Source organism: Epinephelus lanceolatus, chromosome 12, assembly GCF_041903045.1.
Source record: "Epinephelus lanceolatus isolate andai-2023 chromosome 12, ASM4190304v1, whole genome shotgun sequence".
Classification (NCBI taxonomy): domain Eukaryota; kingdom Metazoa; phylum Chordata; class Actinopteri; order Perciformes; family Serranidae; genus Epinephelus; species Epinephelus lanceolatus.
In genome coordinates this window covers 35827603-35844106 of record NC_135745.1, presented here as the reverse complement: position 1 = coordinate 35844106, position 16504 = coordinate 35827603, and the positions used below count along the sequence as shown (strand labels likewise).

At 42.9% G+C, this 16504-nt stretch overlaps 1 protein-coding gene across 3 annotated transcripts in view; it reads left to right on the top strand.

Annotated features, from left to right (window-relative positions):
- Positions 1-16504, top strand: part of LOC117263885 (A-type potassium channel modulatory protein DPP6-like) — a 155045-nt gene that overhangs the window by 27080 nt on the left and 111461 nt on the right. The gene's annotated exons all lie outside the window — the stretch shown is intronic.

The following is a 16504-nucleotide window of genomic DNA, read 5'->3' as shown; positions in this document are numbered from 1 at the left end:
CGATTGAAACAGGATAGCCAGGCAAGATATATGATTCCATGGCCTGGATATATCACTGGGAGAAATCTGATTTAATCATTGAAAAGTGGACGTGTCATAGCCAACACAGAGAATTACAATAGGTGAGGCCCCGACAGTGCACACTGACAGGATAGCAATAACCATCAGGAAGACAGAGACAAAGCCCATCGTATGTTAAATGTAACATTAGCTGATGAAGCAGTCCAGTATAAAATGCACTGCGCATAATCTGGAGCTGCCATAGATATGACCTTCCTCAAAGTAAATAGATATTAGCCAGCAGGCCAGTAACCACCATGTCTTTGGGAAACCGAACAAGGTTTTTAGTGGTGAACACTGGACACATACTGACATACCGTGCTGGTGCTATAGCTGACTAACTTAATCTTAGCTCTGTGTGGCTAAACGTTGCAGATTGATGGGTGGACGCCATGATATTATTGGTTGAATTTGTTTGGTACAAGTCTAAGTGAGCTAGGGCTGCCATGACTAAGAATTTTCCTAGTCGACCAATAGTTGTCATTTAGGGCCATTAGTTGACTAGTCGCCCGCATGTTTATGGTATAAATTTAATTGGGCACTGGTAATTGGTATAATTAATTTAACAGCGCCCCCTGGGGTAAAGTCCTGAGACAGTCCTGTGTTGCTTGACCCATCCACTGCTCCAACCTGCCTCCTTACATCACTATCCATACTTCTTCCTTCTTTACTCTCATCAGTGCACTGATTGCATGTTTGCAGCCTTCCCATTGACGTAGGTTATGCAGAGATCACTGGTGCATGATTGCACATGTTAGGTGCAATACTCTTCTTAGGTATATATATATATATATATGTATATATGTACAGTGCATGAGAACATCCTGCATATTTTGTTTTACAGGAAGAAAACATGATTAGATTTTGATATAAGAAAACAATAAAATGTATTATGGGGGCATATACTGTTAAACAGGTGCTGATGATGTGATCTAAAAGGGTTAAAAGGGCATTTTTAAATTTCATTTTCGCTTTGAAACAAATTCCCTTGAAAACTATTACTCCCTATAATGAGAAATTCTAAAGAGGTAATGCCCTTCAATGAGTCAGTGTCCATCTGATTCTTCCATTGGCAGACACCAATCTTTAAAGTGCCACTAAAAATAGTCTGATTCTTTGTTTTTTCTGTCAAACTTCCTTCATCTCAAAGTGAAGCCTCTATTTTTGGAGTCCTGTTGTTTTTAATTTGGTGATCCAAACACTCTCCGCTAGAGGAGACTGTGTGCTGTTCAAGTTTTGGGATTTATTACTCGTCAGTTTCCTAAATGAGTTTCATATTTTTACTGATTATAATTAAGGCACATCACAGGTTCCCGCCTCGAGCTAGAACTCAGAACACTTACTGCACTTTAATCACTGATCCAGCCACTGGCTTGTGTTATGATTACGTTGACTTTACTTAATCATATTAATCTTTGTACTGTTAAGCATAACATTTTTAATCACAATACCTAAACCATGCTGCTTTCTCACTGTCATTTTGTGATGGCAACTGTGATGTTCAACCATAAGCACTAGTCATTAGTGAAAAGCTCATTTCCCACAGGGCTACCTTAATCCGAGACTGGCATGCTGCTCTATGCATTAGTCATTTTTCTCTTCTCCTAGGCTACAGATTTTTGATTAAAAGTACACTAGAAATGTGTTTTTATATTACTTTTAATGAGCTGCTTCTGCTTGAAATTTACGTGTGACAGAGAGAAAGTGTGATATTCTCCCTGCTGAGGCTGGCGGCAAAGGCTTTGAAACACATCGAGGTTACACCGGCTACATCTCCGGGGATGAACACAAAGAGCTGCAAGCTATGAGATTTCTCTTTCGAGATTACTGTTGTTATAGTGTAACCGTTGTATTTCAGGGTGTATTCTTGGCAGGGTACTGTAGAGTTCATTCTGTAGAGCGTCATCACGCCTGCATGGGTTTCATCTTTAAATTAATTTGCTTAAGTTTCACACAGGTAAAATCTGAGGTAGATTCCCCGTCTGTGTAATTGTGTTGTCCTGTTTGGAATCGCAGGAAGTTCAAAAGGAGCAGATCATAAATCACCCTGACTGTGTGATTTAAGTGTAAAATTTAATTCAGATACCAGTGCCCAGGGCTCGCGCACACACACACACACACACACACACACACACACACACACACACTCGGCCTGTCCTCATATGCACTTAACTGTGCCTTCTACTTAGAGATACTCCAGATCTGAGTAAGACAGTTTGGCCCAGTTCCCAAGTCTCTCAGTTTAGCTCTGTGCTTCCTTTGAGGTCCGGAAGCTCAGATAAATCAGCCAGACGGAGCTCAACAAGACCAGCCAGATAAAAGAAAGAGAGCAGCGAGATGTGATAGGCTGTCCTCATTATCTCTCTGTGGCCGGCCGAACTGTGTTTGCTGCAGGTGATGGCTGCGTACTGCGTCATAGGGCTCGTTATCATGTGGAAAAAAATGCTATAGCAGTACCCTTAAAGTGACACTGATACTGATAGAGTTCCTTACCTTTTAGGGGTGTTGCAATATACCTGAATTGACACAATATTTGAAAGTATTTAATATCAGTCATGTTAATAGAAGCATTCAGCTGCATAAAATGGTACCACCACTCCTCTTCATCCAAATAATTTTTACACCAATACATGTGTTCAAAGTATTTTTATTTCTTTCTTAGAATATATTTTGGGGCGGCACGGTGGTGTAATGGTTAGCACCGTTGCCTCACAGCAAGAGGGTTCCTGGTTCAAACCCAGGAGGGAGCCCTTCTGTGTGGAGTTTGCATGTTCTCCCCATGTCTGCGTGGGTTTTCTCCGAGTACTCCAGCTTCCTCCCACAGTCCAAAGACATGCAGGTTGGGGCAGACGTTGCGCTAGACCTTTTCGTCGCCGGTCATTTTGACCGACAGGGTCATAAAAATCCGGTCATAATCTATTTTTACCGGTCATTTTAATTTTCGTTTTTAAATGATAATAAAGATATTCAAAGACATTTAGTTTTCAGTTGTTTGTTTTTAATAAATCCAACAAGCAAGTTATAAAGTGGGCATTAATAAGGACATGAATGAAAAGATGAACAGACATCCACACACCCGTGCCATTAGGCTTCACCCTGGACACACCGGACGGCACTAACACGTCGCTAACGCGTCCGGTGTGTCCAGGGTGTTATGTAGTTATGCCTGTAGGCTCAGTGACACAAAATTAAAATTGTAATGAAGTGATTATGGTATTGAAAAATGTGGTCGGTTATGCACTGTTGTGTTATTTTAAATTATAAACACGGTATTTTCTCCTCACGTTCCTCAGTGCTTGCTGTTGTTATTTTATTTTGAAAATTGGCCGGATTCGCTCGTCTTTTCTGTGTCCGACTCCCTGTTTGATACGATCCGCTCGATCCAGCTTGACAGAAGCGCTCGCGGCTCCCGTGAAAAATAGACCAGACTCCGAACTGAAGCGCTGCCTCCGCGGGCGCTCCACTCTGCTCAGCTCTGTGTGGACAGTCAGATAGGTTAACATGGGCGCTGACTGAAAACTGCCTCTGCTGCTGGGCACCGTGCTTCGGTTCCACGTCCGGTGTGTCCAGGGCGTTATGTCAACAACGCTACATGAAGCAGATGAATGACTTTTTCCCTACAGTGTGAAAATGGCAGCCACTTAAACCACTGACTGTGCACTCCGCCGCCAAGTGGGCAGGGGTGGTAATTGCAGCCGGTCAAAATGGCCGACGGCCTTCAGATTTTCCGGTCGTTGTTGTAAAAAAACGGTCAATGACCGAGAATATCTGGTTAACGCGACCCCTGGGTTGGGGATAAGTTAATTGGTGACTCTAAATTGGGGTTGGGGTGTACTCTGCCTAATGCCCAATGTCAGCTGGGATAGGCTCCAGCTCCCCGCGACCCCCAAGATGATAAGTCGTTACTAAAATGGATGGATGGATATTTGGGGGGCTTTTTGCCTTTATTAGATAGGACAGATTTAGCATGAAAGGTGGGGAGAGAGTGGGGATGACGCGCGGCAAAGGGCTGTGGGTTGGCATTGAACCCATGGCAGCTGCAACAAGGACACAGCCCTTGGTACGTGGGGTGCCTGCTCTGCCAGGTGAGCTCATGGGCGCCCCCAGGTGTTCAAATTATTAAACTATGTCTTAAATAACTGTATAAACAACTTCAAATACGTTGTGCTCGACTTACTCTGAGTGGGCGGAAGTTCGCTGCATAGATCAGCCTCTCATTGGGCAGAACGAGCCACCCGCTGAAGTCCCGCCCTACCACCTCCGGTTGTCATAGTCGACAAATGTCCTTTACTAACTTTTGCAGGGTTTGATCTTGTGGGTGTGTAGCCATTTTTCTGCCATGGTTCGCATCCTGTAGGCAATATTTTTGTGGGCGTGTTACACCAAAACCTGTTTCCCCCAGCAATTTTTTTGCAAGCACACTGTTGCTGTGGCACTGCCAAGAACGATTGTGATTGGTTGAAAGAAATAAAAAAAGCTGGGGCGTTTTTTTTCTCCAATCTTAAAGTGAGAGTCGGCGCAGCCAGACCTTTCTTTTCTTGAGAAAGGTCTGGTGAGCGAGACTACGCTCGACTTAACCACACCTCTGACTGAGTGGACTGTGGCTGCTGTGGTGGTGGGCCAATCACACGTTGCATTAAATCGAACGCTTGCATTAATTGGCTGCAAGTTAAACTATACAAATTGTCTTTGTTTTTAGATTTAGTTACCAAAAGGATCGAATGCAGGTATTTTTCGACTGGAGAGGTTTTGAGACTTGAGAGGTCCTGGGTTATCTCGGTTGATACCTTTAAGTTGATCAAGTATCTACGCTCTCAGATCTGTTATGTGTATGTTCAGATCTGAACAGGTTATTATTTGGGGGAAGTTGTATGCCTTTATCAGATGGGACAGTTGAGCGATGGCAGACAATGAAAGGAGAGGGACATGGGGAATGACGTGCAACAGTGGCCTCTGCCTGGATTAAAACCAGTGACTTCATGGTCAGCACCTTAAACCTCACCAGCCCACCAGGGAACCCCTTCACTTTGTAATTTGAAGTCACAACTGGCAGTTTATATTTGAGGCATGACAGTGAGTTGTTGTAGGCGCATTTTACCTGCTTTTTTATCTGTCAGTGGAACACACACAGATATAGTACACTGTTAAAGATATAACTTAATCCTGGGAATTTTAAGCACATACTCTGAGCAGCAGGAGTGGCCCAGTATCTGACACCAGCACACCGTGAGGTCGGAAACAGAGGCCTCAGCAGGGTGATTGGCTGTGACAGGCTCTACGTTATAAAACCAGCCGTGGGCGATTTGGACCAGCTGAGTTGCAGTCAAGTTGAGACCGGCCAGTTCACACCGCTGCAACTTTTCACTGCTACGTTCTCGTTGCGAATCTTTGGTCTGAACTGGGCTTTATCTCCCCTTATCACAGAACACACACAGTTCTGAAACCTGCATTCACTTTTTGGCCACTTGGGGGCAGCAAAAACGACATGAACTTTTCACATCATACTAAAAATTATACAGGCAATATTGTGAACAAGATGATACGGCACACCCTGACCCTTACATAACATGTTGTCATGTTCAGAAAGGGCCTCACACAAGGCAGATAATGTAAACTCAATTATTAAAAGCGATGTACAAGAAAATAAAAGAAAACACAAGAGACAAAAGACAATTAACCGTTCAAAGTTGCATGTAGGAAGGGGCGCACAAGGCAGGAGCGCTGTCACCCGATGCAGCTCCTCCCCTCAGGACAGCACAGCATCCTCAGCAGGACCTCTTGCTCGGCGTTGCCATGGTTGCAAAGGTGGAGAGGGTGAGGCTGTATAAGCTCTGGGAACACACACACTGCTGCTCACTAGTGACTCTGACTGCCATCTGGAGATGACGCAGCTCCCACATTGCACACTGAGCGTCCTGTGCTGGTGTCATGAAACATGCTACGTCCACGGTAACGAGCATGGCGTGTTTTTATTCCCTCCCGTTTAGCTTGCAATGAATATCAGCCTCCTTTGTTTCAGGGGGCTCAGGCGCTGCTGACAGACTTATTCATTATCGACCTGTTTTTTTTTTTGAAGGATTTTTTTTTCACAGAGGGCCTCTCAACAGGTCATCCATCCCCCACCCCAGCACCTCTGCACTCTGTTGACAAGACATCGATCATCTCCCGCCACACTGCCCTTCCCCCACCACCTCCACGGACCTGTCAACAGTACGTCAGCAGGCCGGTGCCTCGCTGGGAGGCTGCGTCTCTTCCTCTTGATGATTTACTGTATTATTACACAAGCTGACAGTGGATATTAGTCAGTGTTTAAATACAGAGGAGCCTTATTACTCCCTGATGAGAAAAGGGAGAAAAGGATCCTGCAGAATGGTTGGTGCTGAGCTTCAGTCTCCTGTAATAGATTTTCTGCTCCGAGGATCATGTGAAGTAACAAACACATCATCGCCTGTCATTAAGCCTGCACGCAGGCATTTTGATTTAAGTTTTATTTATATCACATTTGAAAACCCTCTTCACTTGTCACTGACATTTTCATTTTTGCAGTAGCTGCAATCAGTGTGGTCGAAATTTAGCCGATTAAATATTCACGCGGTGAAAAAATCACTCCTTTTTGTCAGTTTTGATCTTGTGCTTCTTGATGGCAGTCACATCCCCTCTCTGCTTCTCACAGGAGATTAGCTCGCTCCACAGATGTAACTTCACTGTGGATCTTTAAGATTTCTTTTTAACTTTATGCGAGTGTGCCGCTAAATATAACTCCTTTTTAACACAGCCGGTTCCCATTTCCTCTCCTCCCTGTGTTCATGTCTCCGTTTCTTGTTTATAACTCCGGGCTATAATTTCAATGTTGTTCTTTTGAGGATTGGCTTTATTAGTTGAGTGCCTGATAAACAGCAGTGCAGCTCCTTTGGAGGGAGGAAAGAGCACGTTTTGTAGATCAAGCGTTAGTTTACTCCTTCGTCTGCCATTTGTTGAAATGACAGTGTTTTTATTCGGTGGACTTTGTCATTTCATTGATGTTTAAAATGCCAAGCACATGCAGGGGAACTGTTTTTTTACTAGCTTTTCCATGCACTGTTTCAGTTCTGCCACTAGAGACTGTTGTGTTCCAGTCAATGCACCAACTCTACACCGAACTGTGCACATTATCATACAGTACAGCAGGTGAGCTCAGGCTTTGGCTCTGGTTCGCACAGATTCACACAGACTATTTGCCACTGCTGTGCCACCAGTACCAATAAAGCCTAGAAATCCTACCAAACAAACAGAAACCCAAGTTGCTATGGTTTCCTACGCAGCTTCTGTAACTAAAACCGACCAGCTGCCGCAGCTGAAAGTGTCTCATCCTGATCCAGGAAGAGGAACATAATGTCACCTCTCATTAGGATTGGAAAGGTTACACCGTCACCTTGCAACATCAGCCACATTGAGGGATTTCTGATCTGCAGATGCAGACAAAGGCCTTTTTTTGGCGTAACACACAAGGAATCATCAGTGACATCGCCTGATAGCCACATTTAATTCAAGAGGGGTAAAAGATCAAATTATCATATCGGTTGCAGAGGGTGTGTAGTGACACCAGAGAGTGCATTTCAGCTGCCAGCAGTCAGTTTATCCTGCAGCAGAGACGTGTTGCTGCTGCAGAGGTGTCTTTGAGCAAGGCACTGGATCCTCCCGTCTGACTGAGACTATCCATCTTCTGTCACTGTGTAGCAACGTTTCATGTCTACAAATGTTTCTTTTTCTAATCAAAAGAGAAAATAATCCCGAGTACATCATTAATAATGAAGACAGAACTTTGAAGCAAGTGGAGGAAATTTCTCCCACAACATTTCTGTCAGCTAGAATTAGGGCAGCAGAGCGGAGCTGCCATTTCTCCCGAGCCCTCTCACAGTCTTTCTCTGGGCTGAGACCAGGCAGCAGTAATCCGGTGTGTCACTCGGGCAGATTCGCTTATCGACCACGCCATGATACAGCAGCTACACACCCCTGGGAGGCGTGTGCACGCAGACGCACACGCAAGCACTTAATTGAACTGCTCCATAAACACATGCAAAGATACAGAAAGGGAAAAGAAAGGCAGAGCTGCAAAGTCAACAGGGTCGTATCACAGTGTGGTAAATCCTGCAGGGAAACAACAGCAGCAACAAGTAGATTTTGTACATTTGTAGAGGCAGCGTCACTGCAGAGGGAATAGCTTGTGTTAGTGTCAAGATCTCTGTCGTGATGCAGGTGCTGTGCTTAAATATCGAATCATTCCTGAGGCTGGGAATCAGCTGGTTAGCTCCGTCATTATTTTCATCTTTTTAGCAACACAACTGGCCCCATTCGCTCAGATAGAGAGATGATAGGCTTATTTGGAGAGTTCATGTCTGTCAATTAAAGCTACAGTTGGTAACTCAATGAAAATAAAATTGTCATGTTTGCTGAAACTGGCACTATATTCTGAATGAACTACATGAGAGCGTGTCAAACATAATCATGTCCTCCGTCTGCTTCTAATGCCATTTGCTAATTCACCACGGCTCACCAAAAACAACCAATCAGAGCCGAGGAGTCAATCATTGCTCATTAATTGCGGTCAAGCTGTCAAACCAGGCAGTGCTGATCAAATATGAATCTAGATTCTGTTACTGCGTTGCCTAAGCGCTGCCTCTGATATTTGTAAAGTCTATAAACACAATGATTGAACAAACATTACTATTTCTGTGTGCACGTTTTGTAATTAATAACATGGTTATTGTAGATTAGCTGGGCTAACTGTTAGCTGTTAGCCCCGTTAGCGGTGTCTGTAACTCAGTAACTCAATAAATGGTCCGTGAAAAAAATATTTTTTCCAGCGGATATCTTAGTTACAACATGATTGAGCTAGCAAAGCAGTTTTGTGTTGCTATGTGTGGTATTTATTCAGTTTTGGGAAATCACGATGTCTAGAAAGCATCAGTGGCTGCAGCTGACAGGGACAGCTAACAGCAGCAGCAAAAGTAACATCAGGACGTCATCTGTTAAAAGCCTCCTGTTGTCGGATACGACATGAAATTACTCCAGTTAGCTCAATCATGTTGTAACTAAGACATCTGCTGGAAAAAATATTTTTTTCACGTTGACGAGACGACGTTTTGGGTGGAGCTGTCGCCATGGACGCGGAGCTTGCTGTTTCTATAGGTACACATTTCCTGGGGACACCTGCACGTCTCGGCCCCGCCCCCTCTATTGTGATTGGCTAAAGCGCAGCATTGTTCAAACTCAAAGCCCCGCCCTCCCCCTCCCTCTGTAGTTGTCTTTCACACAGGGCTGCCGACAGATTCCACAATGTAAATTGCAGAATCTGTCTTGAGAGATTAGCTTAGGTCAGACTGGAAACAGGGAGAAATAGCTAACCTAAAAAATGAGCCTGTCAGGGCCTCTCAAGCTCACTAGTTAACATGCTATAACTCATTTGTTTAATTAGTTGCAACCACGTTACATCAATCACAAAAGACAGCAGAAAAAACTAATTTAAATCCTTTATCTTTTTCAAACTCCTAATACATGCAGTGATTACTTTGTATTGTCGAACACTGTAAACTTGCAACTCTTGGAGATACTATATGGTGATACCTTTTATTGATAGCTGTAACGATTAATCGATGATTCAATTAGTTGACAACTACTAAATTAATTGCCCAATTATTTTGATAATTGATTAATTGGTTTAAGTATTTTTTTAAGACAAAAGAAGTAAAAATTCTCTGAATTCTTCTAGAAGGGCTGCCCCCGACTAAGAATTTTCCTAGTTGTCCATTTGGGCCATTAGCCGACTGATCACCCGCATGTTTACGATATTAATTTAAGTATTAAATGATATATTTTGGTGGTTTGAGTTGAAGGTGTGAGAAAGAATAGTATCAGTAACATTGTTAACACTGTGCTACATTACAGAGAAATACAAAACCGTACTAATGAACCTTCATTAATATAGGCCTATATTTTATCTACAAGTGCACGTCACACACTGAGCGAGCCGTCTGTTAATGACGCTGTGGGCTAATGGGCATGTAGCTACTTCCATGTTTCAGATGATACGTCATGTTTGTAGTCGACCAATGAAGATGAGTTTACATATCACCTCGGGTTCGTCCTTCACCTTCTCAAAATGATCCCACACTTTGGATTTCCTGCCCGACATGTTATTAACTAGCCTGTGGAATAACCGCAGGTACCAGCCCTGGAAATTAATGCTGAGTCTGGCCACTTCCTGTGTCTGTCCTTTCAAATTAAAGTCCCACATGGTCCAGTTATATAGGTTTTGATTAATTTTGACATGGCGCAGCTCCTAATGGAGTTTCACATTTGTTCTTTCTTTCTTTTTCTGCGTCAAAACGACCAATGAAATCTTTACAACTAATGACCTCTCGGGTAGACTTACGTTTTGTCGACTATTAGGGGGCAGCCCTAGATTCTAGCTTCTTAAATGTAAATATTTTCTGGTTTCTTTACTCCTCCATGACAGTAAACTGAATATTTTTGGGTTGTGGATGAAACAAGACCTTTGAAGACGTCATCTCGGGCTTTGAAACACTGATTTTTTGCATTTTTAGACATTTTATAGACCAAACAACTAATCGATTAATCAAGAAAATGATCGACGATGAAAACAATCAGTGGCAGCCCTAGTCAGTGATCAGCATGCACAACACCAGGGCTCTGAAGCCACAACACCTTATTGAAAAGCAGCCATTAGAAGTAGTTCCCTGTGTTTTCAAAGTCAAGATGTCTGCTGTGACAGAAGTCTGTTGTTACTGGTTCACTCATAAATGGATGCCACAACTTAGCAGTCCTTCTCCTGCCTCCAGGCTGTGGTTTAGTCTTCTGATGAATAACACATGAGATAGGTTTTCATGTCACATCCTCTCCAGACCTTTCTGTGCATTCTGGTGTTTGCGAGGAGCGACAGCAGAGAACTCCCTGCAGCCATGAAGGTGGGTTTGTTGCTTGTTACTTCTGCTCAGGAACTCAACAGGAAGCCGGTCTTAGCTCTGAATTGGTGGTGTGTTGTACAGCAACATGTGGGTCATTGTCATTGTGAGGAGCTGTGTTTTTTTTTCTGTCAGGCACATTCTGTATTGTGCAGCGTTCCCTACATCATCATCTCTAGTCAATATTTCTCTTGTGTTCCTCCAAGCCAGGAGTCAGGAGTCTGAATGAGACCCAGAGCTCCGGGGACGAGGGGAAGAAGATTGCTTTTCCCTGAGCTGGGAATGGAGCGTTGACTCCTGTGATGATGTTCAGTGTGGAGCTCACATGGAGCAGAACAGAGATGGGGGAGATAATGATTGTTTGGTGTAGCGGAGGTGGAGAGAATGGGGAGCGCTATTGAGTGATTCGCTATTCTAGAGCTGGCAGCCTGTCAAATCGTACACGACTAAAGACAGGAAAGCCGAACTGCAATGATTGATGTTCCTCCCCTCACCAGATTGGCTGTTGCATCATGGGAATACAGAGACTTTATTGCTGAATGCGTTGGGGGAAGGCATCTTGCCGCGCTGACATTATGGCTTATGTGTTGAGACAAACATACACACCTCATCAGCTTCACAGAGAAAGCTGCATCTGTCCTTCTGTCAGGCTGTCTGACTATCTGTCAGCTGGATATCTTACAACTTGATACCCATGATGTTTTACTGTTAGATAGACCTTTATCTGAACAGCTGATGACCCAATTTTTCTGGAAATTAATTTTGTTTTTGAGCTGAAATAATGTAGATTTAGCCTTGTTTGTCCAGAGTCCACAGGTATATTTCAGGGTAAACAGATTGTTGTTTTAAATTTGCATTAATTGATTTTTTGGCCTCTTGGGGGCAGCACAATAAGGTGTAAAATTGATCGCTATCATGTGTTTAATCAAGCAGACATGGAATAACATTAGCATCTACTCAGAGTTGTGTTTCTGGCCACCTGATGAAATCCCAGTATTGACTATCTTTTAGCTCTATTTTTGGTCTCTACTGTCTCCTGAGGGAAACATCTGGCTTTGACGTACCATCCAGGGCAGGTGGAGCACAGTGGGTTTTAGACCTTAAACAGTTCTGATGAGTGTGGTGAACCTAATCAGTGAGGTTGTGTCCTGACTTAAAAAAGACTGCCAGAAAAAACGGGTTTCATTTGTAGCAGATATGCTGAAACTTTACGTTTTTTGATGTTTGAGTTCCATTTTGTGTTTTGTGGTTCACGTGTGGTCAAATTAAGGCACAAAAACTGTTTGGTCAGGGTTAGGAAAACATCATGTTTTGGCTGTAAAGGTCCAGTTTGTAACAAATAAGGGGATATATTGGTAGAAATGGAATATAATTAAGAAAGCATATTTTCTTCAGTGTATAATCACCTGAAAATAGGAATCGTTGTGCTTCCCTTACCTTAGAATGAACCCTTTATATCTATCCTATATAAGGAGCGGGGTCCTTGTTTATGAAGATTGCCATGTTGCAATGCCGTGTTCCTACAGGACAAACCAAAGCTGTCTCTTTATTAATTATTTTTTCCAGTTTAAATCACATGGTCTGTTTGTTATGGAGAGGAGGAGACCTCTGCAGATCATTCGACACCGGCTAAAAATATCCTGAACGTCTGGATCTTAAGTTATCAGTGAAAAAAGATGGGTGAGCTGCCCCATCTTCGATGTGCCAAACATTGTCAGAGAAACACTGATTTATAATGTGAAACTGCTTTATTCAGTGTTTTTGCAGGTTCAAATCACCTGGTTGATTTGTTTTAGAGAGTAGGAGACCTCTGCAGATAATTTGGCAGTTTTTCCCGGTAAAAACGAATGAACACTGAAGGAATTCAAACCGGGAGCAGTTTCAGCTGGTTGCAATCTGCAGTCCTCACTGCTAGATGCCACTTAACAGCCCCTGAACCTCACACACTGGACCTTTAAACACCCGGCTTGCTCATTTCAAACATGGCTGGACATGTCCCCAACTGTTTTTAAAAGAAATCCCATTTTTGTCGCTACATAAACATCCGGACATGTCCTTAGCTCTTGTTGCAAAGAAAGAAAACCTGCTTTTGTAGGTCTTGAGCAGTGGTTTGCTTCTTTCTGTTGCTTGGCAGCCGTCCCACCTAGGTGTCATGCCATCCGCCATGCCCTCTGCCTCCTGATGAGAAATTCAGCTCGTATAATTGTAACCTGAACTCCGTCATACGTAAAGAAACGTAACATATCTGTTTTCTGTTTTCAGAAACGTGCAACTGGGCTCTGAGTTATAGGACCGACTTCCATGGGTGTAATATAGTTTAGAAAAGTTGGTGGTTCCTGACCTTCAGATACAAGCATTTTTTTGTCTGCATTATTTTTTAATCAGTCACGAGCAAAGAAAGCTTCACAGGGAGTGAATCCAGCAGCCATCACGTTTCACATTCCTGCAAAGCTTCAAGGGCGCAGGTAGTGTGTGCATTTGGTGACGCCGTACAGGTATTAACTTCACTGGGTCACGGTCTTGGTCTATTTGACCTCTCAAGTGTTCATGGAATTATAGCCTGCATCAGCCTGTAGCTGTATGAGCAGAGCTTTTATCAGTCCAGAACACTGGCGTTGTGGGTAAATTGCTCCTGGGAGAAAAGTAGAGGGGAGACGGGATAAACAACCCTGGGTAAAAAGCGCCATAAAGTGGCCCAGCTCTGCGTGTGGTGTGTAATGCTGATCTGTGCTGAACGGCAAGATGCAGCTAATGGCTCAGGTAAAGTGGTTCACTGCTGATTGTTGTGAAGGGGGCCCGAGAGCTTTGGCTTCATCCCTTCCTCGCTTTCCTCTTCTGGAGTTGTGTTTCAGAGATTAGCGCGGACATCAATGCCGGTCGGACACCCTGTTCTGCCTGATTCTCCCTCAGGGCTCGGACATGACCTCCTCCGGTGTGACAGCGGCGGTGTCAAGTTTTTGTTGGCATTCTGGGGTCCCCTCGGTGATGCAGTTTTTTACTTGTAGAGCAGGGCAGTGTTTCAGTTTGAAAAAGTCTATGCCAGCATCCACAGCCACACGCACACACCACACCCATCCACGTGGGCACTCACTTCAACATAATGTGTGGGACTCAGTGCTGAGATGCTGACTCTGGAATTATTCTCACTGAGAGCTGAGGTGTGTCTCGTTTATGACCCGGTCATTATTCACTTCTCCCTCTGCATCTACATCACTCTTCCTTCACCCTCTCCATATGCAGTCACTCCGTCACAATGAAATCGCGCAAGCTGTCCCGGGTGGAGAGACTGTGGAAGGTGAGTGTGTCGAATCTTTTCAGGAACACGTGTAACCAGTGATTACTTTTGTTTAATGTCTGCCATGCGAGACATTTTAGGGTCTTCCTTCTAATTATGCTTTTAATCAATCTGTTGATGAGCACTTGAAGGACATTTTCAAAAGTAATTACAAGCTGTTTCAATGCACGAGGAAGTGTCAGGGCTGTTAATTTATTTATTTAGCTTTCAAACAGTCTGATGATATAATGAGCACTTCAGATGACGGCCTGTGTTGTAAGTTGTTGTTCGTTTGCTGCAAAATCATAGTCATCAGCTGGTAAATTTAAACACATGGCTCTCTGGAGACGTGCTGAAGGGTAACTTGATGTCATAAACATGTATGAAATGGTTCTGCGTAGCAGTTTATGTGAAGAATTATGGAGTGAATCTGATTTGTGATTGTTTCAGTATCATAGTCACTTCCTTGTCCTGCATCTCCATCTGCACTCGTGTGTTTAAATGGAATCTAAAATGCTTTTCCTGAGCGTCTTCCTCGACTGCAGCAGCGAGACATAAAAACTAAAACCAGACACAGCGGTTCCAGCGAAGATATACCTTAATGCACTTTCCTTACAGGCATTAATTGTGGTTAAGCAAAGGCAGCACTGTGCTGCACAGAGTGCTTCCCCTGTGCTGTCGTGCATTATCAGCTTTTTTATGGAGATACATATTTAATATTCACCCCGCTGGACCAAGTTAAACCTCGACAGCACAAACACTTAAGATGAAACAACCGATGATGGGAAGAGGTAATTAGATTTTTTTTCAATAGAAATAAACTTTTCTCATAAATTTCGTTGAATCTTAAAGCATCATTATTCATTCTTGCGACAGGTTTAACCTTTGCTCATTATTAACTGAGTCCAGCTTCTGAATACACTTGTGAAAGTAAAGTGGAAATAAAGTTGAATCATTTCACCAAATTGCAGCTTTTTTACTTGTTTGAATTTATTTGCGGTGTCCCAGTTGCCAAGACATTTAAGAAAGTGACCGTGCAGTCACAATGTTGGACAAAAAATCTCATTTATCTCGTTACATGCTAAATATGTGTCATTTTTTAATATTTTCATATGACAATCCGTCTCTTCTCTTCTTTTGTGATGACTCATCTTGAACTTGTTGTGAAAACATATCCAATAAAATGTGACTTGAAGTGTCTAATTAACCCTGCCTGTTATATAAAACCACAATTGACCACTGGGGTCTAATTAATTAATTTGCGGGCAAATCCATTATTTTTCTGTTTTTATATCATTTAGTAGCTTCCCAGTAGCGTTCCACATGTATATGAATCTGAACATTCAAATTTTTGGTCAAAGTAGTAAGTGTTTAAGCATCAAAATGCAAATTTCACAAGCCCCTCTGAAAGCATTTTCCCATGCGACACGATATAGGTTTCTGCATGATGAAGTTGCTATTAGGGATGCACGGATGTGGATTTTTTTCAACCGATACCGATACCGATAATTTCCTGCGTCTCATGGTTGATAACCGATAATTGCACATTTTTCTGTTTTAAAAAGAAGTGTATAACCTGTAGTGTATGCACACCTGAGGGTCAGTAAGGCTGAGATGTAGTGAGAAAGTATGGATGATTTAATATTCCCTAGCCCTGACCTCACCAATTCATCATTATTGCTAACACAACAGAAACAAAGAACAGTTCTGACTCTTCATACCTGCCGACATTAGGCTGTGAAAAACAGGGAGATCTCCTGGGCTAGTGACAATACAAGGATGTGAAAGTAAAATGACTTTTAATCAGTGTTAAATTTACAGTTAACAGTAAGAGAGAGGGAAATGATGAAGCCCAGTGTTACTGTGTAATTCTCTGATGTATCAGTAAAGTGTATAAACTACACTGCAGAGTGGTGTCTCTACTAACAGACGTCTACACAGCGACATGTTTTGCCCTCTAGACCGCCTGCTGCAGTTGTTCTTTTTTGCAAACTAAGTTTAAAGGTACATGTACCGCAACCTACTGTGTCATGTGTAGATGCTGCCCTTGTTAAATCAATGAAAGCAGTCTGACTTCGTATTATCAGCACTTTTTATCAGCTGTGATTTTAATTATCGGAATAATGCATAATTATAAAAATGTCCCATTATTGGCCTGATATATATATCACGCATCCCTAATTGCTACTCTATGTATAAACTAGCTAAT